This window comes from Miscanthus floridulus, chromosome 2 (assembly GCF_019320115.1).
Source record: "Miscanthus floridulus cultivar M001 chromosome 2, ASM1932011v1, whole genome shotgun sequence".
Lineage (NCBI taxonomy): Eukaryota > Viridiplantae > Streptophyta > Magnoliopsida > Poales > Poaceae > Miscanthus > Miscanthus floridulus.
In genome coordinates this window covers 139,878,179-139,905,391 of record NC_089581.1, presented here as the reverse complement: position 1 = coordinate 139,905,391, position 27,213 = coordinate 139,878,179, and the positions used below count along the sequence as shown (strand labels likewise).

At 43.6% G+C, this 27,213-nt stretch overlaps 1 pseudogene; it reads right to left on the bottom strand.

The window, feature by feature from the left end:
- Positions 1-4,356: 4,356 nt before the first annotated feature.
- Positions 4,357-17,448, bottom strand: LOC136531245 (uncharacterized; annotated as a pseudogene).
- Positions 17,449-27,213: the final 9,765 nt, after the last annotated feature.

The window sequence follows — 27,213 nt, the reverse complement described above, 5'->3', positions numbered from 1 at the left end:
GTAATAAAACATGCCTTTCTTTTCATGGGTCAATAGGTTCATATATTTTGAGTTGTGATGTTCATGTATCGAGTACACAACCTTGCTCCTAGAGGCTGCACTCTCCTCGATTCGGCCCCTTTCACCCGATTCTAGGATTTACAATATCCCTGGATCTGAATAGTTAGGGTGGCTGTTTGGTGCATCGGTGAATATGGAGAAATGCTGGTCAACAATCTTAGTATGTTGGACATGAGGAACCGATCACGGTGAGTTAAAAATTCTTGGCAGCCATCCCTTCTTGGTTATACACTTTCTACTGAGAAGACTCTACACTGATGATTCCATCATATATTGTTATGTAGTCTTGTTACTTTCTTCATGCAAATAATTTGTAGGCTATGTTCAAACTACTCCAAATCAGTGTATATACAATTTTGACAGCCTTGTCTTGTCTCTCTTTTGAAGCTTTCCTCCAAATCAGGGCTATGTGTCTTGTCTCTCTTTTGAAGCTTTCCTCCCGGTTTCCACCAACATCAGAGTAAGTTATTGTTGAACTAGAGCTTGTGTCATAGTTAAATACTTTGTACCATAGTGGGACAACCTAACAAATGTTTCAAATACAGTGTCTTTTTGTGTGAAGTAGCAGAGTTTATGTATGTTGACTCACATGGAGTTTGTTTTATACCGGCTATGGCTTTTTAAAAAAAATATGTTCTATTTTTCTTTTGTATATTTGTCCATGAACCGTATGCGCTTGCCAATCATTAAACAAGTATACACTAGGTTCACAATTGTCGCAATAACAGAACAGCAGTCCACAGTTTCCAACTTGGTTTGGTAATTGTGGTCTGTGGATCACATAATTTCTTGTGAACTATATCATTTTGATCTTAGTCAGCAATAAGAATTGTATATCGTTGAGTTTATAGTGTAACAGTCTTTGTTTCTCTTCATGTCTTTAGCTTTGTTTACATGCAGTGTCAGCTTAGTTTCAAGTCTTGTAATGCATGCCTTGAAACAAGTTCCTTAGATTCATGTGATCTATCGTAAAGTGGTTGCACTCTTTTTTTTCCTGCAGCGTTTATTACAGTTTATATTAATCTAATTGATACTGTCACCATCAGGAGTTTGAGGAACTGCAGCTTGGAAGGATCTGTTCCTGACGTCAGTGGAATACCCCAACTTGGCTACTTGTATGTGTAAAGTTCTATACTGCATAATCACCTTTTAGGAAAAGAAATTACCCTTTTTTGTTATTAGGAGAAAAGGTATTAGTTTTTTGGCTTTTTGCACATGGTGTTTATGAGAATTTGGCAAGTTATCTTTTGTTCTCATCTTTGCCCAATGTGTTTCAGGGATCTTAGCTGGAATCATTTTTGGGAGAGTTTACTTGAACGTATTTTCTTAGTTCAAAGGCAACTACAAGGCTGCAGTTAAAAAAGAAGATACTATTTCTGTGGTGTAGATGGATGCTTTTCTTTACAGAGTTATTAAATTGTAAGTATATATATTGATCTTTGGACACCAATCTATTGCAGTCGGTGCACTTGTGTTGCATGGGTTCTAGAGCGTGAAGGAATCTTTGTTGTTAGTCATGCTGATGGGAATCTGTACGTGTATGACAAAGTGAGCCCTTAATGCTCATGGAACTTTGTATGAAGTAATCAAACTTTGTTAAGTTTACTTTGCTGATAAATTTCCTTTTTTACATTCAGTCCAAGGATGGAAATACTGATTGGACATTTCCAACTGTGAAGGATCAAAGCCAGGTGCTGATTTCACATGCAAAGTCGAGTAAGGTATCTCAAGCCACATGATATCTCTTTTACTAAAAATTGCATTGAGATGGCTGTGTATGTTCCATAATTTACTTCACGGTATTAATAAAATGTTTTTTCTGGAAATTTATTATGGAGACAAGTGCCTGGACTTCCTGCAACACTCTATTGCCCTTTCTTCGTAGCTGACATGTACCAAAATATCTATCATAAGTACCTGACGCAATTACAAGTGTGTGCTGGTGTTGGCTGCATTCTTGCCTCTTTGTAGTTGACATTAAAGCATAAACTTATGTATCCTTGGCCTGACCTTTCTATCAGTGGTCTTTACTTCTATGATATCAGTTAATACCATCTACCAGATAGTACTGAAACCATTCCAGCAGGTCATACTTGCTGTCATTATGACAAAATTTGCAAAATACCTATGAGAGTTAGGTTATGTTTGGTTGTCTTGCACAAACTTGCCCACTTTCCTTGCTTGGCAAAGGTTAGGTAAGGCACACCTTGCTAGGCGAGGAGAGCCAATCATGTCAAGAGGAAGCTTGAGGATCACTTATTGTTTGAGATTCATTAATCCAGGGACAAGAGGGTGAGGCAGCAGCTGAGGAAACAAAGAAGAGCAACCATTTCAAGAGGAAGCTTGAGGAGCGTCAGAAGGGACGTGAGCTTGATGCTCACATTGAAGAGCAATTTGGCAGTGGAAGCTTGCTGGCGTGCATTTCTTCCTGCCCTGGACAGTGTGGCCGAGCTGATGGGTAAGAAATAATGGACTTCCACCAGACTTTCTTTGTTTTTGTTAGAGCAGCTTATCTGTTTGTGTACCATTTAACTTTTGTAGCTTAAAGCTTAATGTTTGTTTATACTCTTTATGTTACAATCACTGTGAGTCTAGACATTTTAGATATGTTGGCAACTGTCACAAATTTATCCTTCTAGGCTTCAAGTAGAATGGAAGTTGTCCCCTTATTTTCACTTATATCTTATATTGCAGGCAGCTCCTTACAATACACTTTTCTTTTTTGTATAATAGGTACATCCTTGAGGGTAAAGAGCTTGAGTTCTACATGAAGAAGCTTCAGCGCAAGAAGGGCAAGGGCGCTGCAGCTTAGAGCATTCTCATGGATGGTCCTCTGCAGAAATGTGTGGCCTATTAAATATTACTCTGGCTTTTTTTTGTTAGTCGTCTCAAGTTCAGAACGTCTATGTCATGTTTTGCAGACCTGATGAGAACACTGTTTTTCGAAAATGAATCAACTCTATCTAGCTCCTAAGAATTGAGATTTTTCTTCTATATGAATAACAGTGGATTTGTCAAATTATTCAAATTGTATTTATATCTATATCTGCAGTACAGTTTTGCCGATAGTTTAGTTGTTGGACAGGGCATGATTCACAAAATACCTTGAAAATGGTTTCGCCAACACACAAACTGTCGGGAAAGGTTCAAACTGTCGGCGTAGGTCTTAACTGTCGACAAAGGGTTAACTGTCGGCAAATGTTTTAACTGTCGGCGTAGGTCCACCATTTGGCAATACAAAAAGTGTCGACGATTCCTTTAACTGTCGGCGAAAGTTTTGCCCACGGCTTATAGCGCGACTGTTTCTAAACTGTCGGTAAAACCTTTCGCGAGAGGTTATCTGTCGAAAAAGGCACCCTTTGTCCACTGTAAAAAGTGTCGGCAAAGGTACGTTGTGTTATAGTGAGCAGATGGATACTAATACTATTACTAGCACTATATGTATTTTCATGAGAGAGAGAGAGAGGAGAGTAATCCCGTATTTGACTCTTGGGCTCTGTTCGCTTTGCTGAAAAGTCATGGCTGAAAGTACTGTTCGTTGATTTATTGTGAGAAAAAAAAACATTGTTCGTTCGCTGAAATAGTACGGCTCATAAGGCAAGCGAACAGGCCTTACTCCCTTCGTTTCAAATTATAAGACGTTTTGGTTTTTTTCTAGATGCATTGTTTTTACTATATATCCAGACATAGTATATATCTAAGTGCGTAACAAAAGTAATGAATCTAGAAAAGCCAAAACGCCAAAACGTCTTATAATTTAGAATGGATTGAGTACTAAAGAGGGTATTAGCCACTTATTATAGTAGTAGTATTACGGAAAGGTAGAGTGATTATGTATAATTGGAGGCGATCGTGGTCTTCACTTCTCTTTTGGCGTTTGTTTTTGGGAGTACTGCATTGTAGTTTTCCAGTTCAATGTACAAATGGATGCAGATGATCAAAGTAGCTTGCAACGGCTACGATTCCTGTAAGGTTAACTGTCTCTGCGGCTTGCATATATATGAGCCGATTCTGGGGGTATTCTTTTTCCAGCGCTGCTGAGTTGAATTCTCAAATTTAATAGGCCACCAGACAGCATCAGAACATCGACACACCATACTTTGCAGAGTACGGGCATCCGTTCACGAGACCATTTGAAAAAAAAAAACGTATAAATAAAGTAATAAAAAACAAAGATTTGCGCTCTCGACAGCGCAGGGATTGGGCATCGGGCGTGCAAGCTAAGGATGCACGTCTAGTTCACCCTAGAGCGTAAAGGCAAAGATCAAGCAAGGAACAGCAACGTAGGCAAAGATATTATTAACAGTTTAAAATTGCATTTTCAATAGATGATAGCATGTATTCTTGGTAAGATGATAAACGCATGTAGGTACAAAATAATCATGTGTTGCATGTTAAACGATTCTAATTAATAAACTGGATTAAGCATAGACCATAACAGTATGTTAGTAGTCCTGATGCTCATACTGTACACTTGCACAGGCTCTACATGACTACATCTTGTACAGTCTAAGGAATGAATTATTTTTAAGAAACCAAGGATCCTCTGTCGTCTCCGTGCTTCCTGGGGATTGGGGGCAATACAAATGATATATGTTCTTTTCTTTTCTTTCCCAGATGGTGATCCGTTGCACTCAAAACTGCAGTAGGACAACTGCAAGCCAGACCAGCCGTCCCGTCCAGATGCATGATGCATGGCCCAGAGTGAAGGCAGCAACCAATGTGTACTATTCCATTCCACTCCACCTGAACCATCAATTCTCTTGATATGGATGGCTGGCAGATGAGCATAGCTCTTTTCCACCTGCACCAAATACACACCCAACTGCCTCCAACCATTGCTACTTTGTGCCAGGGCACCTCTCCCAATATATTTACAACATAAGCTACATGAAGTAGCTTAGCGTTGTCTTTTTCCTTGACCCGCCTTCTCCATAGAGATCATTCCATTGCACAAGCTCATTCATGTTACTGGAATCTGAGGAAACACTTGCACACACCTACAAGAAGTCACCACCATATTGTGTGAGCAAGACCAGCTCAAATGGGTAAATCACGAACACTGTACAAAATTTCATATCCCATTCGCCTCAAATGTAGACAATGAAACATTGGAACAGCATTGATAGCAGAGATATGGAGGTTGAAATCTCCTACGTGATCGAGAAAAAATACACCACAAACCTTCTATGTTGTTAGTTAGGTTATGGTCCCCTTTTTAAAGAAATTGTAACAGTAATTTTCTTTTTATAAAAAAAAAGGAACGATCATGTGGTCCATCCCTCCGCATAACTTCAGTAAACTAAATACTTTTGTCCACAAATACATAATAAAGAATTTCAACTGACAGAAGCACAAACTAGTGTGTCGAAATAAATGAAGACAAAGCTAAATATAAGATCATACCTGTTCATGCGCATGTATGAAATCACTTAATCTTAATGCACGGACATCATTGCTAGTGTGTGACAGAGGCAACGATCTATTTTCTGTTTCTGCTGAAGCTCTCTCCTGCAGATGGACAATGCACATGAAACTCAATTGCATTTTTCATATTATAAACAAAGAATCCATCCATGTATATCAAATACAACCAGTATCAAAATAATTCTGGTCCATTGATTTTGCTACTACTAACTGATAATATTAGAACCCCAAGGAGTACAGCACACAGGGGAAACTCAAGAGGTTAAAACAAACCTTCTTCTCCTTTTCAAGAATCTCCCTAATAGGACGATAAGCAGCAGTAACACACAGGTTCTGAAAATAATCACAGTCAAGAGGTTAACAACAATCAATATTTGATTGCAAAACTAAGTACCATTAAAAATTCATAGCATTAGTAGTATCATACCTTGAGATCACTACCAGAGTACCCTTCTGTCAAGTTAGCTATAGCTTCTAGATCAACGTCATCTGCCAAATCTTCCTTGGCTAGTATTACACTAAGAATTTTTCTCCTATTTGATGCATCTGGCAAATTCACCATCAACCTAGAGAAACCATTGCCCCATAAGACTGAGGTCAATAAACTATTGACAGATGTTGTATTAGGCTATAAACAAACAATAAATCACCTCCTTGGAAGCCGCCTAACAACAGCCTCATCAAGATCAAATGGCCTGTTAGTTGCAGCAAGTACTAATACACGTTCTTTCTCCTTGGTTCTCAGACCATCCCAGTTCACCATAAACTCATTTTTCATCTTACGCATGGCTTCATGTTCTCCAGGGTTCTCCCGCCTTCCCAACATGCCATCAACCTAAAAACAAGGGCAGGATAAATGAGCAGGAAAGTATATGCATCAATACAGGATTGACAACAAACTACAGATATGGTGGTGCCCTGGTGCAGTTGAAATAAATAGAAAATGTTCATGGATCACAACACTACTATAACTTACCTCGTCCACAAAAATTACACTTGGAGCAATTTTACTTGCCAGTGAAAACACAGCTTTCACGAATTTTTCTCCTTCGCCAAGCCACTGGAAAATAGGTTATTTAGATGTTATAATGCAGATACTCAAACTGCCCAAAAGAACAGAGGCTTATCCAATTGATAAGTACCTTTGAAGAGATGCTTGACATCGATATGTTTATGAAATTAGCACCAGCCTCAGTTGCCACAGCCTTAGCCAGCATTGTCTTTCCCGTACCAGGTGGGCCAAAAAGTAAAATTCCTTTACATGGCTGGTATAGAATAGAATATAAACAACAGAAGTCAGCTTTCTATCAGCTAAAGGTAGTGTTCCATTGCTGGCCCCCGTACCAGGTGGGCCAGAAAGTAAAATTCCTTTACATGGCTTGTATAGAATAGAATATAAACAACAGAAGTTAGCTTTCTATCAGCTAAAGGTAGTCTTCCATTGCTGGCCTAGCATTAAAAACAAAAATATTGCTATTACAAGAACATTCCACCATGTAAGCAGAAAATAATCAGTGATAAGTAACATGCTAAAAAAATGCACTTGCTATTCTTTTTTTTCCAATCAAACTTCATACAAGGCAGACTTTATTAGGCTCATCTGATGCATACTAAAATGGATGTCCTCCACAAGATACTACAATGATGTTTGCCATGGTCAGTTTCACCTCATTTAGCAAGAATTGGATTGTCGAATTCAATCCAACAAGATGAAAAAGTAGTGAAGTATATGGAAGCATTATTGAAAAACACATCCATAAAAGCTTGTCATGATAGTGAAGCTAAAATTTTGAAATATAAAGAATGCCTACCTTCATAAGTTGTCCTCGGTTGAAAAGTTCAGGTCTTTGCAAAGGAAGCATCACTAACTCCTTCAGAATATCTTTGACACTTTCTAAAGCTCCAATGTCCTCAAAGGTAACACCAATTTCATGTGGAGGGATAACATCAGCAAGAAGCCTCTTTTCAAATTCGTTTTCCGTAGCAATATCCTGACATTGTTAGAGAACAGTAAGCTCTATGCAGTAAAACAATTTCCAAAACTCCAAAAGATCAACATAGAGACTGAACTGGATGAACAGGCTTGAATCATAATAATATAACAAAAGAAAATAAGTACCTTTAGTAATTTCCTTTTGGTGCTGCTCTTCAAGCCAGACTGGATACTTTCCAACATGTCAACACCATGCTTAAGGCTGCAATGGTAAATAGTGGAACAATAAACATTTCTGTTAAGAAGAAGTAATCTTATAGAAAAATTGGTGAAGCACTAGACTAGATCTGAAACCTTTTGCTGGATAGAGCAAACTGCACACTACTCAAAGAGGGGTCTGGATTTGTACAGTTCTTAAGTTGATGGCTCAAAGCAAAACCAATTATTTTATCAATACCTGAAAAATAACACAACTGGTATCAATGACACTGAGCAAATTTGATATCTTACATTAAAATGAATATGAATGGCACTCACACTCATTTGTAAGAATGCGATCCTTGACCAATATCGCCTCAAGGTCAGTGCATTCCAAACCAACCCTTGTTAGAAACTGAAAGCAATGGCAAAAGGATGGGAATGAAACCAATGAAGTTGTTGTAAGTCCTATGCAGTTACAAGACCAAGATGAAAGATGCAACCATAGTCAAGCTAAGATCCAAGATGCAACCATAGTCAAGATGCAACAAAACCCTTGAACTGTGCACTTCAAAATAGCAAATTTCTCAATTCAGATATCATTAAGTAAAGTCAAATTCCTCTAGCTCTAAATGGAGTTTCTAAAGCTTGTACAAGTACAACACAAATCAAGAAATAAAAATAACTGTAATACATTTGACTCACAAAACGAGAAATAAAGATAACTGTTATGCATTTGACTCACAAATCAAGAAATAAAAATAACTGTAATGCATTTGACTAATCAAAGTATTCCCTCCAGTCAATAATAAACTACACTTTCGTTTTTTTGCGTGATTTTGACTATTTTCTTTTAGAATATATCTGCGAAATCTAATAAAATGATGAGGTTATGAAAGTATCCCTATAATAAATTTATCAGGTGATTGGAGTACTTTTCAAAACAAATCTACACATGATTATTCATTTGCAACAAAAGATTTCGGAAGTTACTGAATGTGCAAATTTCGTAAGTTTGGACCCCACCTTATCCAAAAAAAAACAAAAATTCAAGTATTTGTGACCAGAGGGCGAGTAAAGCTCATAGATTCACCATATCACAGTACACAATATTAACTAGTAGAACAAAGAAAGAGTTGGCATTGATTAGAACAGTCATGTAAAAAATTACTCAATTCACTAATAATAACAGAATTTGTACATAGATAAATATAAGCAGTGGGTTTTAGGCTTTTAGCACTAATACTTACAGAGCGTAATTTTGAAATGTTTGCATTTCCTTTAAGGACTTCAATATCTCGGTTTAACATCTGGTTCCACCGCGAAAGCTCCGTTTCATCCTGCAAAATTTGTCCCAGGTATATTAAAATTGAATGTCAGAGGAGCTACTCTAAATTAATCATCTTGGAAATAAAATTGAATGTCAGAGGAGCTGCTCTAAATTAATCATCTTGAAACTACTCCAAACAACATACTTGTGGTGCCTCGAGTGTCACTTTATTCGGGAAAAGTTTGATCAAATGCTTCATTGCCTTTGAAGTTTCTTTATTATTATTATTTCCCCCATCAATGTCCTGCATTTTCATACATTAGATTATAACATGAAATGCACCGATAAAGTGCCTGGGGAATCGTGCCTGGCAAGGCAGCCTCGCCTGGGGACACAACCAATCAGGCCCTAGATTTGTAAAACTATTATGACAGCATACCAACAAATGGTCATGCATTCTGGTCATAATTCATAATCCAGACTAGTCAGTTGGACCATACAGTACTACATATACAAGCTATAATTGCTCATAAGATCATAACCAAATTGGTAGGAGTAGACGGTCCATCAGAAACCTTACAAAATATAAGGCTCTGTTTGCTAGAGCTTCGGATGGCTCCGGCTCTGGCTTCTTCGTACACTGTAGCAAGGATCTTTCAAAATGAACTAGGAGCCGGCAAACGGGCAAAGCCACTCTTTTTTGCTTCAGAGGCTCCGGCTCCTCCGCACACTATAGCAAGGAGATGCCGGAGCCAGAGCCATTTGAAGCCGTACCAAACAGGCCTAATAACAAAACTAATGAAATACTCCAATGTAACAAGTACTTTATTTTTTGAACAAAATCAGGTCAAAGTTTTGAAACTTTGACTATCTAAAACTTTTTGGACATTTGTTACATGTATGAAAATTGTATGCATTTATTTTTCAAGAAAATAAATACTTCCATAATGTCACAAATTTATTGGATCGTACTGGATTTTATAAATATTCGAGAGACCATGCCTTGTCCAAAACATCCATGTATCTTTTACCAAAGGGGATATAATGTATAAGCTTCATATTCAATATAATTAAGATTACCTGTAATGCGAGGTCAAGTATAGCTTGGCTGTACGGGAACTTCGAAAGAAAAGGAGAACTACCATTTGCCTGCACGTAGAAATAAAACTTTATTAGGTAAAAGGGATAAGCAAACAAGACAATATTGCATGGAACATCTGTAGTCTAGTATCATCGAATGTGCAAAACGGTACCTTCTCTTTGCGATTGTCAGGCTGGATTTGAGATCCAATTATAAAAGCACCAGCTGGAAAATGTTTTAGCTTGCTCTTCAGACCATGATAGGAGTCATTATTCCCACAAATTTTCTCTGTGTCCTTCAGAAAAAGGATTAAAGGGCCTTGCCGAATTTCTTCAGAGATGAACTGGATAGCACAGCAAGTGTAAGGAACGCAAATTAGCATAATATCAAATCCTGGAAATAAAATAAAATACAACTGTTAATTACCTCAACTATCACATCAAAGGGATGTTTGGATGTAACCTCCCATCCTGGAATGTCGGGGCATAAAGAATCAACTGAAACAGCAACAGGTAGGAACATTACCCAAACAATTGAAGTGTTTCCATAACAACGAAATGATTGAGTGTAACTGCATAAGCAGCATCATGTAATTTGTTTTCATGAGAACTTGCTCAAGACAGCAGAATGTACTAACCTGGACAAAACAAACCATGATCAACTTCACAATTGCCTCCAAGATCATTTCCTCCCAGAATTTTTTTATCAAACCTTACACCAACCTTCGATGATCTATTTTCTTCAAAAGGAAGAAATATTTCACCCTGTGAACCAAAATCTGGAGGGCTGCAGGTTGAACAATTTAACAAAAGGCAGAAACAGATATTAATACATCAACGTAGTTGTAAGATGAACAACAATCTCTGTTTGATTTCAGTAACAAAAAAAACCCATATCTTTGCCAACAACACAAATTGCAAGTCATAGGTCGGACTACTACGGCTCTGTTTGGCCATCTGGCTTCTGAGCTTTTACTTTTTTAAAGCCGCAAGACGTCCCAAACACCACACTCCATTAAGAACCAGCGATTTTCTCATTTAATGTGAAACCAGATAAGCTGAGAAGCCACCCCCCCCCCCCCCCCCCACCCCACACACACACACACGAGCGTGCGTTGAGCCCCGCCGAGATCCCCTCAATCACCAAGCTGCATTCCACAAAGGCCCAGCTCTCTGAGTCCAAGATCCCTGCCAGTGCAGTAGCTTGCAGGGATTTGTGGTTGTGGGAGATGGGTCTGGAATCTGAATGAAAGGGATGACGAGACAAGCCCACTCATAAAAAGCTAATTGGACAAAGCTGGAAGCCCAAAAACCTAGTTTTTTGTGTAGCAACTTTCTAAAAAGTGGCTTCTCCATGCTGCTAGAAAAAAGCAGCTTATGCATAAGTTTAAGCTGTGCCAAACAGGGCTTAAATCAGATAAAATGTCAAACCCTTTTCTTTTACTTGACAATAAAATTTAAATTCAGGCAAAGAAGGCTTATTAAATTCAGTCTGAAACTGCAAGTTGTACCTCTGTCCATCAAGGATAATGCCTGTCGACTGTAATGAACCAATATACCTCACTCTATCACCTGAATAAATAATAACAATAAAACCATTTATTTAGACAACATTACAGAATATTAGAACCTTATCACTGCGCCTGCTAGGCTAGTTTGTGGGCAAACATATGAATAAATTTTGTCTGCTCTTTCCTACATTGCCCCTGGTAATGGTCAGTGTTGTGGATAAATGCAAGCCCACTAGGAATGCATTAAAAATGAAAAGGAGATCACCAAAATTCTGAATTAAATTTCAACTAAACATGAAAGTCACAGTGTCAACATTCATACCCTTTTTGTAGGACTCTGACTCCTTGGAAGTTTGCCCCTGAACAACAATATATAAATGAGTACCAAGTACCAGCAAATAAACAGAGTACTCAGAGTGCACAGTCAAAGCAGGTTTTTTGTTTTTCAAAATAGTAGGAGTAAGATGACAAGACCATCGATAGATAGAATTATTTATAAGATAAAGAGTGAGTACAGAATGATAAGATAAAGAGAGTACAGCCATGCCATGAACTCATGATGTTAAGCCATAGATTTGGAAACATCATAGTTATGATTGTCACAAGTAGAACACAAAAGAATAAACATTATAGCTCAGGATCTTACACCAAACAGCATGGAAGAATCTACAGTGAGCAATCTAGCACCAAAATACTTTGCAAGTGCCTTCACCAGATATTCTTGATAGATATCAGTTCCTATAAAAGTTACCACGCTTAATAAAAAACAGAAACAATAATTGCGAGTTTCAAATAAAGCTAAATAATACACATGTATATACCTGTTGGGCCAGATAGCAGCACTCGTTGACTAAGAGAAGATATATCTTTTGTAAACTTGAAGTAGTTCTTGCAATGTAAATGTACATATGCTGATGACATGAGAGCACATTTGGTATGCTCACTGTGGGGAAAATAATAGAAAACAATTATTAACAAGCACATTCATCAATCAAACTTAAATACTGGAACAAGAATGTGAGCAGTAAAGTTTCAGAATTTCCACCGTATAACAAAGTATTTAGATTTCTAGCATAAGGACAATATCGTAGATTTATCATAAAAAAATATTTCAACATTACTGTGATTTTGACAATTTTCAATCATATGTAATTTAGCAGGTGCTAGAAGACTTCGTCCACATCCTAAATCCTAAATAACAAAGTAAATCAGACCAAAGACAGTAAACTACTACTCCCTCTGTTCCAAATTATAAGACGTTTTGGCTTTTTGAGATTCATAGCTTTCGCTATGCACTTAGATATACACTACGTCTAGATGCATAGTAAAGACAATGTATCTAGAAAATCCAAAACGTCTTATAATTTGGAATGGAGGGAGTACTTGTCTACTGCAATGATAAGCAGTATCAGAATGCTGTTTAGTACAACTATTATTTTGAGCACTACACTTGCAATTTTCTGAAGACTAAAGGAATTCAAATAAGCTCTGTGCACAATGAAATAATTGTTCACAAAATATTTCAAGAAATGGAATACAGGATAGGGAAAGCCAATTGTGTGAAATTGGCTGGAACCATGAGTTGTGTAAGATATTTGTTCAACAGGCAATAACGGTTAATCAATAATTATTTCCAGAAGAGAAAAGCAATAGAAACAAAAAAAAGAACTACAATCTACTCACTGCATTTCATAGTTCCAAACAGTACAAAGACTTTTTTTAGAAATCATATAGATCCTGCAATCTTCAGGTACAGAGTACAGACATATAAATGTATGCAAGATTAAAACATGAGTGCTTAATGAGCAAACATCTTGTCAAGAGTTCAAATTATGATATAGATGACACATGATTCAACTCAATGCACCTACATGGGAGGAATAGTATCATGTCTCTTGGCCAAATAAGTTTCAATAAATCACAAATAACACAATCTAATGAGACAGCTGATAGCTGAATGTATGCTTACCTTAGATAATATGGGCAACTATCAAATGACTCAGAGATGTCACTCGCATCAACCGTTGCATTGATCAAATCCTCCTTTACTAGCTGACACCGACCAGATGAAATATTATCTTCAGAGCTAAACTGGCTCCGGCCCTCCATCATTTTACATGAATTAAGCATAAGTGGGCCTGCTGATGGACCTGCAATAGTGTTTAAATAATAAATGTTAAATCAATTGCGAACAAAAATTACTGTGCAGGCAAGCACTAAGAATACTTTGGGGTGAGGGGTATGTCTGTACTATCCTATAAACAGCAGTGAATTTCAAAACTCTGGGACTAAGAACCAATAGTTTACAAAGAAACAATGATGACAAATATGAAGTCTCACCACTAGGCAACAATGAAGACCGACCTCTTCCAAAGTAAAAGGTTGAGACTTTGCGCCCTTTTGATGACAAAAGATCCTGAATATCTTTGAAATATGAGCAGTTGCCCCTGCTGGACACTACTGCAAGTGGAGGATAACACTGAAGTGCTAGATTTCTCCTGATGAAGTTGCTCAAATATCTACCATCACATTAAGGACCTTCAATGTCAAATGCTACTTCTCTGACCATCATTACATTATATTTATTACAAATAAGTCTAATAAAAATCAAGGTTCATTTGTGTTTAGCCGGTTAGCCCGAATCATAAAAGGAAAAAGTCTACATAACCCCCTCGACTATTTAGAGTGGAGTAGTGGACTACTTCACCCCCTAAACTATAAAACCGGATTTTCTACCCCTGAACTTTCCAAAACCGGTCAAATAACCCCCCAGGCAGTTTTGAACGGTGGTTTTGATACAGTGACAGTGGTTTTGTCTTTTTCTTTTTTATTTATTTCTGCTGAATCTTTGAAAAATCATAGTAAATCACAGAAAAATCATAAAATGAAAAATCCAATTTTGTTGGACTCCACATGAGTAGATCTACACAGTGAACATATAATATGGTATGCTTTAATACAAAGTTTTTGCTGTAGCTTTAGATCTATGCTTTTCTGTAATTAATTGAAATAATTCATAGTTGCAGCTTCTATGGTCCAATTGTGGTGAAATTTTTATGGTGGGCTAATTATTGTATGCTTGAACTGTAGTAAAAATTTCATACTCATTGGATCATGTATAACTTAGTTATAGATTTATTTATGTTTATGCTTGTTAAATCTATACTTTATCTATAACTAAGTTATACATGATCCAATGAGTATGAAATTTTTACTACAGTTCAAGCATACAATAATTAGCCCACCATAAAAATTTCACCACAATTGGACCATAGAAGCTGCAGCTATGAATTATTCCAATTAACTACAGAAAAGCATAGATCTATAGCTACAACAAAAACTTTGTACTAAAGACTACTATATTATATATTCACTGTGTAGACCTACTCATGTGGAGTCCAACAAAATTGGATTTTCCATTTTATGATTTTTCTGTGATTTACTACGATTTTTCAAAGATTCAGCGAAAATAAATTAAAAAGAAAAAGACAAAACCACCGTCACTATAGCAAAACCACCGTCCAAAACCGCCTGAGGGGATTATTTGACCGGTTTTGGAAAGTTCAGGGGGTAGAAAATCCGGTTTTATAGTTTGAGGGGTGAAGTAGTCCACCCTGAATAGTTGAGGGGGTCATGCAGACTTTTTCCAATCATAAAAGTAAGATGCTCCTTTGTTTTAAAATATGACATTTAGGACAGAGTAATTATTTCTTTTTTAACTATTTAACCTGTCCTATCATCATATATTTAAAAACAAAAACATAGGGAGTATTCATTAGATAATGCAATAGGCAATAGAAAAGGATACATAAGCATGCCTCACTGGTGAACGGAAGATAATTTCATCTCCTCCATTCAAGGTAACCTTGGCAGCCTTGTCCAAAGATTTCCCATTTACACGAACAACTTTGGATTCAAAGACTTCAAGGAGTGCACCTCGCTATTACAAAATGTCAGAATAAAAGGAGAACAAATGCAGGGAAGAACTAAAAATAATTTCACAGTACCTTAGCCTGCTTCAGTCTACAAACAGGTGAGGCAGTGGATGATTCGCCCAGTCTGAAATCATGATGCGCTCCATGACCAATAGTGAAAAGCGCACCGTAAATAGAAAGGGTAGGATGCTGTTGAAAAAAAATATACAGTAGATGACAAGCCATTGGTATATGATAAAATGTTCAATCATTTTAGTTTGCTCCAAAGAGCAATAATGAAGTTAGTTAACTCACTGAAGGGCACCTTAAATCCTACTTTTATACAATAGCATACGCACACAAGCACTAACAATGGAACATTGAAGTTTCCCAACAAATGCAGCCAAACGTCACATCACATACAGCCTATCAAATAAAGAAAAATGAAACAAAAACATCTTAATAACCTTGGCATTGAGATGGAACTATGTATGAAATTATTTTTCCACGAATTGTAGGTAAACAGAAAGTGTATATTGCAATTGAATGGGGTTGGATGGTGCTTTCTTCTTTAAGGTTACACAAGAGTTGGGGCAGATAGGGAATAGGTAAGGTTCAAGGTACTAGTTGCATACTCCCTCCGTCCCTAAATATCTGTCTTTCTCGCTTCCCAAGAAATAACTTTGATTAATTTTATATAAAAAATATTAATGTTTACGATGCATAATTAATATCATTAGATAGATCTTTGAATCTAGTTTTTTAATAAATTTATTTAGAATACAAATGAAGGGCGGGCCTGGTGCAAGCGGTAGAGTCTTACCGCCTGTGACCGGAAGGTCCCGGGTTCGAGTCACGGTCTCCTCGCATTGCACAGGCGAGGGTAAGGCTTGCCACTGACACCCTTCCCCAGACCCCGCACAGAGCGGGAGCTCTCTGCACTGGGTACGCCCTTTAGAATACAAATGTTGCACGTATTTTCTACAAATCTAGTCAAAGTTATGACACGGAAACCCAAAACGACAAATAATAAGGGGCGGAAGGAGTATTACTGAGTTATGATATGAGGTTTTATATAGTATTTCTATAGTAATTAGACAGAACGATTAACATGTGCCATGTAGTTCTTGGTAATTAAGGTCTCATCTGAAGCACGAGAGGTCATGGGTGAGTTCTACTAATTGAAAGAGAAGTGAAAGGACATAAGATAATTCGCACCATGGAATATTGTGAAATTAGTCTGCACCAGGGCTTCCTGACGCCTGCTGGTGGCTGCAGCCTGTGGCTTATTCAATATCCCAGCCACCTTATCCTTGGTTTTCTTTATCTTCGCCGATAAATCCTCCGACAAATCCATGGCTCTCTTTATCTTCGCCGATAAATCTTTATCATTATTAGTGTCCCGCTTATGCCCTACACCAACAAGGGAACTCATCAAACCATAAGGCCCCAACCAAAACCGAAAGAACGCCTTAGGCACATCGTAGGGACAAGGCTCATACCGGCCGGATTGGACTGAGCCTCCTTGGACCTCAAGAGGGCCTCCAGCTTGTCCATGGCGCCGGTCAGCGCCTGCAGCCCAGCCGTGTTGGGCAGTGGACCCGCAACGGCGCCGGCTGCTGCCTGGCGCCACCGACGGCTTCGCGGTATCCGCCTCCGTGCACCCAACCTACCACCAGCGAGACCGCAATAACAAGAAAAAACAGATCAAAATCAGAGACCTGAAGGGGACACATGCATGGGGGGGTGGAGGGAGATCCGGACCTTGGCGCGCTTCGGGGGCTGCGACGACGCGACATCGTCACCGGCTCCCGAACCCGCCGCCGCGTCCTCCGCGAGCGCCGGCGCTGGCGTTGCCGGCGCGCCCTTCTCCTCCTCCTCCCCAGTCGCCGCCGGGCGCTTCGCCGCGGCGCTCCGCCTCGTCTCGACCATCTCGCACCAGCGGCGACGGCGACGCGAGAACACGAGAGAGAAAGAGGCGAAGAGGAAAGACGAAAGGAAGCGGAGAAGAATACAAAACCGAAGGATTCGTTGGATTAGTAGTAATGCAATTAGCAGGGGAGGAGGCGGAATAAAATAAGGCGGCCGCCGCGACCACCAATCGCAAGGCAGCGGCGTGACAGGTGAGACTGTGCTGTCCAGTCGATACTCGATAGGGAAAGCGAGAGACAGGCCGCCTCGTGCAATTTGGGACTTGTTTAGACAGAGGTTAGTAATCCGTATCGGATACTGTAGCACTTTCGTTTGTATTTGATAATTATTGTCTAATTATGGTCTAACTAGGTTTAAAAGATTTGTTTCGTAATTTACAATCAAACTGTATAATTAGTTATTTTTTTTATCTATATTTAATACTCCATGTATGTGTCCAAAAATTTGATGTGACAAAGAAAGAGTGAAAAAACTTGCAATCTAAACAAGGCCTTGTTTGCCAAGGGGAAAGATGAATAGGAGATGGGATCACGTTTCTTTCCTCTCGGATTTGGATCTCATAACACGGCACGAAGTCACGAACCGACTGTTCAAGGGGGGAAACCGGAGGAGATGGCTCTGAGAGAATTGTAGGCTCTAATATTTTTTTTTATAGGTAGGCTCTAATATTTTGAATGTATATATAATCTCTACATCCTAAATTATAGAACCTTTTAATAGCTTTTCTATAGATACATATCTAGACGTAGTGCATAACGAAAGCTACGTATCTAAAAAGGCCAAAATATTTTATAATTTAGAATGGAGGAATAGATTAGATGAATAAAAATACAACAAAAACTAGAAACAAGGTATAAATGCATGTAAAAGGTCGGCGATTAAAAGCATAGTATTTTTTAAAGAATGGGTGTTTGCATGAATCATAGGAAAAAATATAGGAAACTAGTGTAAAGTTGATTATAGAAATAATTATCTTATCCCTAAATAAAGAGTTTAGTTTTTTTTTGAAAGATAAAGAATAGTATTAACAAAAAAAATGGCAATCATAAGCTTATTCGTTATGCTTTTCACTATTTGCACGTATTCCTCCTCTCTCCTCACCTCCTACTCGTCCTGCAGTCGAGCGTCCTAAGTGGGGTGGAGGAGCTGTAGCAGTTGTGCACCGCATACGGTCGGCAAGGGTGGACTCGAGCGCTCCCACAGCTCGTCGTTGTTGGATGAGATAAAAGTTCAACTTTGGTTGGTAATTGAATGATAACTATTGGACTGATGATTTACTTAAGATGATTAAGTTAGGGTCCACAACATGGTGTTGAGCAAGACATGGAGCATGGTGGAGATGGTGATGACCGCAACATGCAAGTGCTCTGCAGAAGTTGATGGAGAAGAAGATGATGGATGGATGGAGTTGGAAGCAAAATCCTGAAGATAAAGGTATATCCGTATATTCATAGGGTTTTTGTTTCATAGGCCCTAGGTGTATAAGAAGTGCATGGTTGGGTTTAAGATAGTACTATTACGAGGACAATTCTTAAGCTAAACGGTTATCTAGTACCACTAGGAGAGGACTAACAATGCATATGTATTGGGTCTAGTGGCGTGGCAAGGGAACAAGAGAAACCCTTTTGAAAATGCTAACTCGACTCTAGAGGTATGGTATTCTTGTGGGAATCCTTTGAAGTTAGCCAATTTGAAAAAGGTTTTGAGAGAGGGGCTTGGTGAGGTGGTTGTGCACTCACCAGATAAATCCAGTGACCACAGAAGTGGAGATCGCTGGAGCTTAGGCGCCCCCTACCACTCAGGTTTGATCGTCTCTACTTCAGTGTGTTGTACTCACCGGAAAGGTCTTGTTGCGCGCAAGCAGTGGGGCACTAGAGCTTAGGCTCGTTGGGCATTCAGTAGGGTTTCAGGGTATGGACCTATTCTTCCTGTGCCACCAAAGAGAGGGCGTCAAAGAAAAGGTCAGACACGTGGCGACAACCTATTTGTTGGTGAAGTGCACAGGAGATTTGAACGCGGAGCACGGGAATTCTTGTGCCAGCACCGGAGATTTCTGGTGAGTTAAAAATCTTCTGCAGAAGGTTCTAGAGACCAATGGGAAAGTCCAATGGTGAGATCAACCCTTCACCGGAGTTTTAGGCTATGACCTAAACCTTATATAGAGGTGTGTTGTGGCTTTGTGTGAGTACCGAAATTATCCCGTGGTCACCGGAGAAGACCCATCAGAGTTTGTAACATGTAACTAGTTTAAATGGTTGCTGAAGCAGCCATTGGGAAAGCTCCGATGACCTCCACCGGAGAATTTCGGTGAGTATGTGGAAGTTGAGTAAATGGGGGTAGCAACTAGTTTCTCTTGTAGGCTTATATTGGCACTCCCATCATATACCAACACAAGTGCTCTAGATCCCTCCCAGTCTCACTTTGGATCAAGAAACTAGCAAGGAGATGAGTGGGAGGTGTTCTTGAGAGCTCACACAAGTGTTGGAATGCTTAGAATGCCAAGAAAGCTCTCCAAGAGCCGACCAACACAAATATATATCCCCTAAAAAACTAGTCGTTGTGGCTGGTGAAAGGTTCTAATGGCTAGAGGGGGGGTGAATAGCCTATTAAAAATTTCTACAACAACACTTAACAAACCAGTTAGACAATTATGAGGCGAAGCAAGTGTTACGCTAGCCTACTAAAAAGCAAGCCACCTACCACAATTCTAGTTTATATAGTTTCTATCCACACAATAGCTATGACATTACACTAAGTTAGTGTGCTCTCAAAGGCTAACTAAAGAGCCACACTAACCAAACTAACAAGCTCTCACAACTAACTACACTAAAGAGCTTGACAACTAGTTTGCGGTAAAGTAAAGAGAGTGAGCAAGAAGGTTATACCACCGTGTCGAGGAAGGAGCCAAACAATCACAAGAATGAATACCAATGAAGACCAATCACCTTAGAATCAAATGATGAACACAGTGATTTTTACCGAGGTTCACTTGCTTGTCGGCAAGCTACTCCTCGTTGTGGCGATTCACTCACTTGGAGGTTCACGCGCTAATTGGCATCACACGCCAAACCCTCGATAGGGTGCCGCACAACCAACACAAGATGAGGATCACACAAGCCACGAGCAATCCACTAGAGTACCTTTTGGCTCTCCGCCGGGAAAAGGTCAAGAACCCCTCACAATCACCATGATCGGAGCCGGAGACAATCACCACTCTCCACTCGATGATCCTCACTGCTCCAAGCCGTCTAGGTGGTAGCAACCACCAAGAGTAACAAGCGAATCCCGCAGTGAAACACGAACACCAAGTGCCTCTAGATGCAAACACTCAAGCAATGCACTTGAATTTACTCTCAATCTCACAAAGATAAAGAATCAATGATGGAGATGAGTGGGAGGGCTTTGGCTAATCTCACAAGGTTGCTATGTCAATGCAAATGGCCAAGAGAGTGAGCTTGAGCCAGCCATGGGGCTTAAATAGAAGCCCCCACAAAATAGAGCCGTTGTACCCCTTCACTAGACACAACACAGGGTGACCGGACGCTCCGGTCATATTGACCGGATGCTGGACCCTAGCGTCCGGTCACATGATGCGTGCCACATGTCCCTCTCTTCAATTACTGAACGCTCAATCTCAATGGTCATAAGACGATCGGACGCTGTAGCTCAAAGTGACCGGACACTGAACCCCAGCGTCTGGTCGTTTCCAGTAAGCATCTAGAGACGACTTTTCACGACCAGACGCGTCCGGTCATGCTTGACCAGACACACCCAGTGTCCGGTCACTCGGTGACTCCTCTGTGCACGACCATGTTAGTGTGACCGGACGCAGCCAGCCAGCATCCGGCCATTTTAGCGCCAGCGTCCGGTCGATGACCGACGCTGCGCTTTTTCTACTGCTACTGACCGGACACGCCGGTCCTTCAAAGACCAGCGTCCGGTCACTTACCGTGACCTCCATCTTTTCTGTCTAGGGTGCTGGTGGCACCATCGGACTATCCGCACTCTACGGGCGGACACTCTGCCGGTGAAGTTCCTAACCCTTGCTCAAATGTGCCAACCACCAAGTGTATCACCTTGTGCACATGTGTTAGCATATTTTCACAAATATTTTCAAGGGTGTTAGCACTCCACTAGATCCTAAATGCACATGCAATGAGTTAGAGCATCTAGTGACACTTTGATAACCACATTCCGATACGAGTTTCACACCTCTTAATAGTACGACTATCGAACCTAAATGTGATCACACTCTCTAAGTGTCTTGATCACCAAAACAAAATAGCTCCTACTATTTATACATTTGCCTTGAGCCTTTTGTTTTTCTCCTTCTTCTTTTTAAGTCCAAGCACTTGATCATCACCATGGCATCACTATCATCATGTCATGATCTTTATTTGCTTCACCACTTGGAATGTGCTACCTATCTCATGATCACTTAATAAACTAGGTTAGCACTTAGGGTTTCATCAATTCACCAAAACTAAACTAGAGCTTCTAGCTAGTTGATTAGGTTGTCTATGTAGGTGTCGGCATTTCGGATCGGGGGGGGGGGGGGGGTCCTTAACCAACGAGTGAATTTGTGCTGCATGCCCCTAATCCCCGATGGTGATGCAAAGAGACACAAGATTTATACTGGTTCAGGCAATCGACGCCCTACGTCCAGTCTGAGAGATCGATCTTGTATTCCTTACACCGGAGTGCTCGTAGTAGGGGGTTACAAGCTAGGTGAGAGAGGGAGCTAGCCCCAGGTCTCGGCGGGGGTGGTGCGAGCTGCTTGAGGCATTGTTCTCAAGCAGCGTAGAAGTGTGTGGTTCTATTGGTGAGTTCCTCTTTTTGCTCGTTGTTCTTCTGTCCCTAGAAATGGCCCCGGTCCCTCCCTTTTATACTCTAAGGGAGAACCAGGAACATACATATGTTGCTACATAGCGTTCTATGAATGGGGATGGCGTGTCCGAGCCCTGTAGCCGGCCACTGTTGTGGTATGGTTGATGGAGTGGCTCCGTCCTTGTCGTGCAGAAGTGACACGCCGATCATACTTGATCTTGTGCGTCGTGGGGCTCCAGTACAGCTTGAGGCAGGACATGGCGGGTGACGTGTCGGTCATCATGCGATGATGTCGTAGGGAGCCGAGGCTCTGCAGATGCCGAGGTCGAGCCATCGTGGGGGGCTTGGCGGACATGGATCCTCAGGCTACCGAGCCCCTGAAGCAAACTGTCGAGGCTTTGGAGGGAATTATTGGTCCTGGGTACTGATTCCGAGGCCACGGTATCCCAGACGTGGCTCCCCACGCCGTGTTGTTCTCAGAGTAGGAGTTGGCAGCATAGTGAGGCATGGGCGTCAACCATGTGGATAGCAGTGGGCACAGTGGCGGGTAACCCCTGCCTAGTCCTGCCTCCTGTCCCGTCGGCCATTCCGCTGTACTGTGCCGAGCATGTGGCCGATGTTAGTGGTAGCAGTTGGCTGAGTTAAGGTGACACGACGTTTTGTCAGAGGGACAGGTGAAGGAAGAGGCAGCGGAGTGTTGCCGAGCCTGCCTCGCGTGAGGCGGAGGGTCGGTGACCCGGCCGAGGCCTGCGACAAGAGGGGGTCGGCCGAGGCCTTCGGTGGGGGATCGCCTGAGGCTAGCGGTGAGGGGGCCTCGAGCGATACGGAGAATTGGCCGAGGCCTTTGGTGAGAGGTCACCCGAGGCCAGCGATGAGGGGGCCTCGGGTGAGTCGGAGAGTCGGCCGAGGCCAGCGGTTGTTAGCTGGTTTCGATCTTTACGAAGTCTAAGCAGTTGTTTTTTGGTTCTTGCTTAGGGTACCCCTTCTCACGGTATCCGACAGTAACCCCCGAGCCTTGGGGGGAGTGGAGGCACTCCCCCTGAGGTTCTGACGAGAATTGGCTCTTGATAGTTCCTGTCGGGATGGTGTTTCATACTCAAGGTTTCGGTGGGTGCGCGCGAGCGCACCCACCGGGTGTAGCCCCCAAGGCCTTGGAGGAGTGATTTCACTTCTTCAGGGGCTTTTTTCTCTTTCAAGTGAGGGGTTTTCATTATGTTTGTCGAGCCCGTGGATGCGAGTTCGGATTGCTGGGCCTCGATGATGCTGCGGGAAGAGCCCCTTAGCCTCTGCCTGGAGCGAGAGGGCCATCAGGGGTTCCCCCGGCTTTTTGTATGACCCTCGCGCTTCCTTTTCGCTCAGAAGGAGGGGTAGAAGATGCCATGCTACCCTCGGTGGGCGCGAGCGCTGGCATTTTTGGTGAGCTGTTATCGGGTAAGTCCGAGTGGAGGCCCGTACCCCATTCGCTGGGGGTCAACTAGCGGTCCGGAGACGTGCTCCAAGAGTACCAGAGGGTTTCTCTAGTGGGTGCCGAGGCCATTCGCTGGGCCTCGGTGGCTCGGTGCCTCCCTACGGTGGGATCCCATTCGGAGACCTCCCTACCAGTCTCGGACACGACACAGGGCATCCCAAGCGTTTCGCTTGCTTGGGCCTCAGCCTCGTACAGGCTCGCCCGTAGTCGCCCCTGACTCTGTTGCCCTAGGGCGGCTGTCGAAACCCCTAAGGGCCCAGCCTTCGAACCCCTGGACCATAACGGGCTTGGGTCGCTTGTCTTTATCTTGGGTGCGGGAAGAGCCCCCGAGCCTCCGCACGGAGCAAGAGGGCGGTCAGGGGTCCTCCTGACTTTTTTGTCCATCCCCCGCACGTCCTTTTCGCTCGGACGGGGGGTTGTTTGCTGAGCCCACTCATGTGCGAGCCTGAGCCACTAGGTCTCGGCAAAGTTGCAGGAGGAGCCCCCAAGTCTCTCGCATGGAGCGAGAGAGCGGTCAGAGGTCCCCCCTGGCTTTTGGTTCGCCCCTCGCGCATGAGGGTCTGTCTGCCGAGCCCCCTCGGGTGCGAGCCTAGGTCGCGGGGTCTCAGCGTCTTTGCAGAAGGAGCTCCCTAGCCTCTGCACGGAGCAAGAGGGCCATCAGGAGTTCTTCTAGCTTTTTGAATGACCCTCGCGCTTCCTTTTCGCTCGGAAGGAGGGTTTGTTTTGCCGAGCCCCCTCGTGTGCGAGCCTAAGTCGCTGGGCCTCAGCAATGTTTTGCAGGAAGAGTCCCTTAGCCTCTACGTGGAGTAAGAGGGCCGTCAGGGGTTCTCCTGACTTTTTGTTCGACCCTCGCGCTTCCTTTTCACTCGGAAGGAGGGGTGGAATATGCCACGCTACCCTCGGTTGGCGCGAGCGATGGCATTTCTAGTGAGCTGTTATTGGGTAAGTCCGAGTGGAGGCCCATACCCCGTTCGCTGGGGGTCGGCTAACGGTCTGGAGACATGCTCCAAGAGTACCGGAGGGTTTCTCTAGTGGGTGCCGAGGCCGTTCGCTGGGCCTCGGTGGCTCGGTGCCTCTCTATGGTGGGATCCCATTCGGAGACCTCCCTACCAGTCTCGGACACGACACAGGGCGTCCCAAGCGTTTCGCTTGCTTGGGCCTCGGCCTCATACAGGCTCGCCCGTAGTCGCCCCTGACTCTGTTGCCTTGGGGCGGCTGTCGAAACCCCTAAGGGCCTAGCCTTCGAACCCCTAGACCATAGTGGGCTCGGTGCCCAGTTCCTTTGCCTGAAAGGAATTGGGTGGGGGTTATTTCTCTCTCTACGGCTAACAACGGCAGGCGCGCCTTTTGAGGCAGCTTTTTTGAGGAGGCAAAATGGCGCCTGCTGCTGCTGCGGTTGGACGCGACATGGTGTCAGCCGACGGGATGTAACCATACACGCAATTAATGAGGAGGGAGTGGGTGCGTGGGCGATAAGACTGGATCTGGATAACCACAGCGGATTTTTGGGGGAAACTTCCCCGATTTCGTCGCCCACGATTTGCTCCCTTCCCTGCATAAATACGAAGCGAGCCTCACCCCTTCTCCCCTTACCTTGCCTGTGTCTGCCTTTGCTGCCTTCTAGCTGTTGCTAAAGAAAAACAGAGAGCACTGGGAAGAAGGGAGAGAGGGGGGAGTGAGAGGTAGAAAGCGAGCCTTACCGCCGTAGTCGCGACCTCCACCACGCACATGGCCAACGTCGTGGTCCTCCCGACGGACCCATAGGATCGGTCTAATGTGACCGTGGGAGTGCTGTAGTCGCTCGTCGACGACGGTCTCCTCCGCCCGATCACCGAATCCAGCAGGCTGGAGTGGATGGCTCCGGGAGGCGAACCAGAGCCGAGGCCTCGCGACGGCTACGTCGTGAGCTTCATGTCCTTCCACGAGCGTGGTTTCGGCCTTCCGGTGGATCGGTTCATGCGGGCGCTCCTGCATTACTATGGCGTGGAGCTCCACAACTTCAACCCCAACTCCATTGCGTAGGCGGCCACCTTCGTCGCCGTCTACGAGGGGTACCTAGGAATCCCTCCCCATTGGGAGCTGTGGCTTCACCTGTTTCGGGCGACGCATACCACTAGGCCGATGGGTATGATGGGCACGAGGAAGGCGACGAGGACCGGTGGCTGCACTCTCCAAGTGCATCAGGACCGGCTGAACCTCTACATCCCAGCCCAACTCACGTCGTCCAATCGTCGCTGGTACTCCAGCTGGTTCTACCTCCGCAACGACGACGGCGGGCTTCCTCCTTATACTGGGAGGGTAGTGGAGGTCTAGCCGGAGCACTGGCGGTATGGCATCCTGAGCGAGGAGCAACACAGGCTACGACCACTGCTGAAGGTGCTGGAGAGGCTGCACGATCGTGGCCTTACAGCGGCAGTGGCGATGACGGCCTTCCATCGTCGGAGGGTGCTGCCGCTGATGGCACGGTGGCGATGTTTGTTCGAGATGATGCCGGACGAGCCGATTGACGGCATCTGGATGTCCACCGTGCCCCTCTCTGACGAGGAGGTTCTGCGCTAGGTGAACGAGGCGGTCAAGGGGCGTAGAAGATCAGCGGCCTATCCCCGTTCCCGATGCGCCCGACGCTGGGGTACCTTTCCCTGGTGAGTCGTGTGCGGCTGTAGCCTCCGAGGCCTCCTCGTTCCTCTCCTTGGCCTGAGCCCTTATTTGTATTCATCGTTTTTTGTAGGGGATAAGGGACATACGAGCCTCCCCACCGCCCATCCCTGAAGACGCACAGTGGCGGGTGGTGAACTGGGCGTACGTGGAGGCCCAGAAGAAGAAGAAGGACGCTAAGACGACAAAGCGTAAGAAGAAGATCGTTGAGCGCGACGCTCTAGAAAAGCGTCGCCGGAAGCAGAAGCTCAAGGGTCTCCTAGTGGAGGCATCTCCATCGACGTCGGTGGAGGGTTTGAGCGACGACGATGATGGTGAGGTGGAGCGGGGTCCCCTCGACCGCCTCCCTGATGTCAAGGAGATGGTTCTTGGGGCATCGGTGGGCGGTCCGGCGTCCCAAGGAGGAGGAGGAGACAACGACTCGGGGCAGATGAGCGCCTGCCCCACGGCCAAGGCCAATACGCCCGAGACGAGGGCGTTGGGAAAGTGCGCCGTCAGCCCGCTGGGCTCGACGACAGAGGTGGAGCAGGCGGTTGCGGGGCTGGCTCCACTGGGGGTTGAGCGAGCGCCGGAGTTCGGCGAAGGTCGGCCAGCCTCGGCGGATACGGGGGCCGCGCCACCGCCGCCGTTGCAGAGGAGGGATGCGGTGAAGAAGCGGTTGAGCATCCGCTCAGGGTGAGTATTTCACTAGTGAAGTCTTTTAACATCTCCTACTTTTGTTTTGGTCGCGGGTCTGACCGTGTTTTGCCCTCAGCTGGAAGCGTCAGGCGGAAGTGCCTACCTTTGCACCGCACAAGGCGCTCAAGGTGGGCATGGGTTCCATCTCCCCAGGGGCGGTGGAGGCACAGGAGTTGGTCGCCCAGGTAGGGGCTACCTAGGTGGCTGTGGGGCGAGAGGAGGAGGAGCCTACACTCCGCGAGGCCGTAGCACCTGCAGCT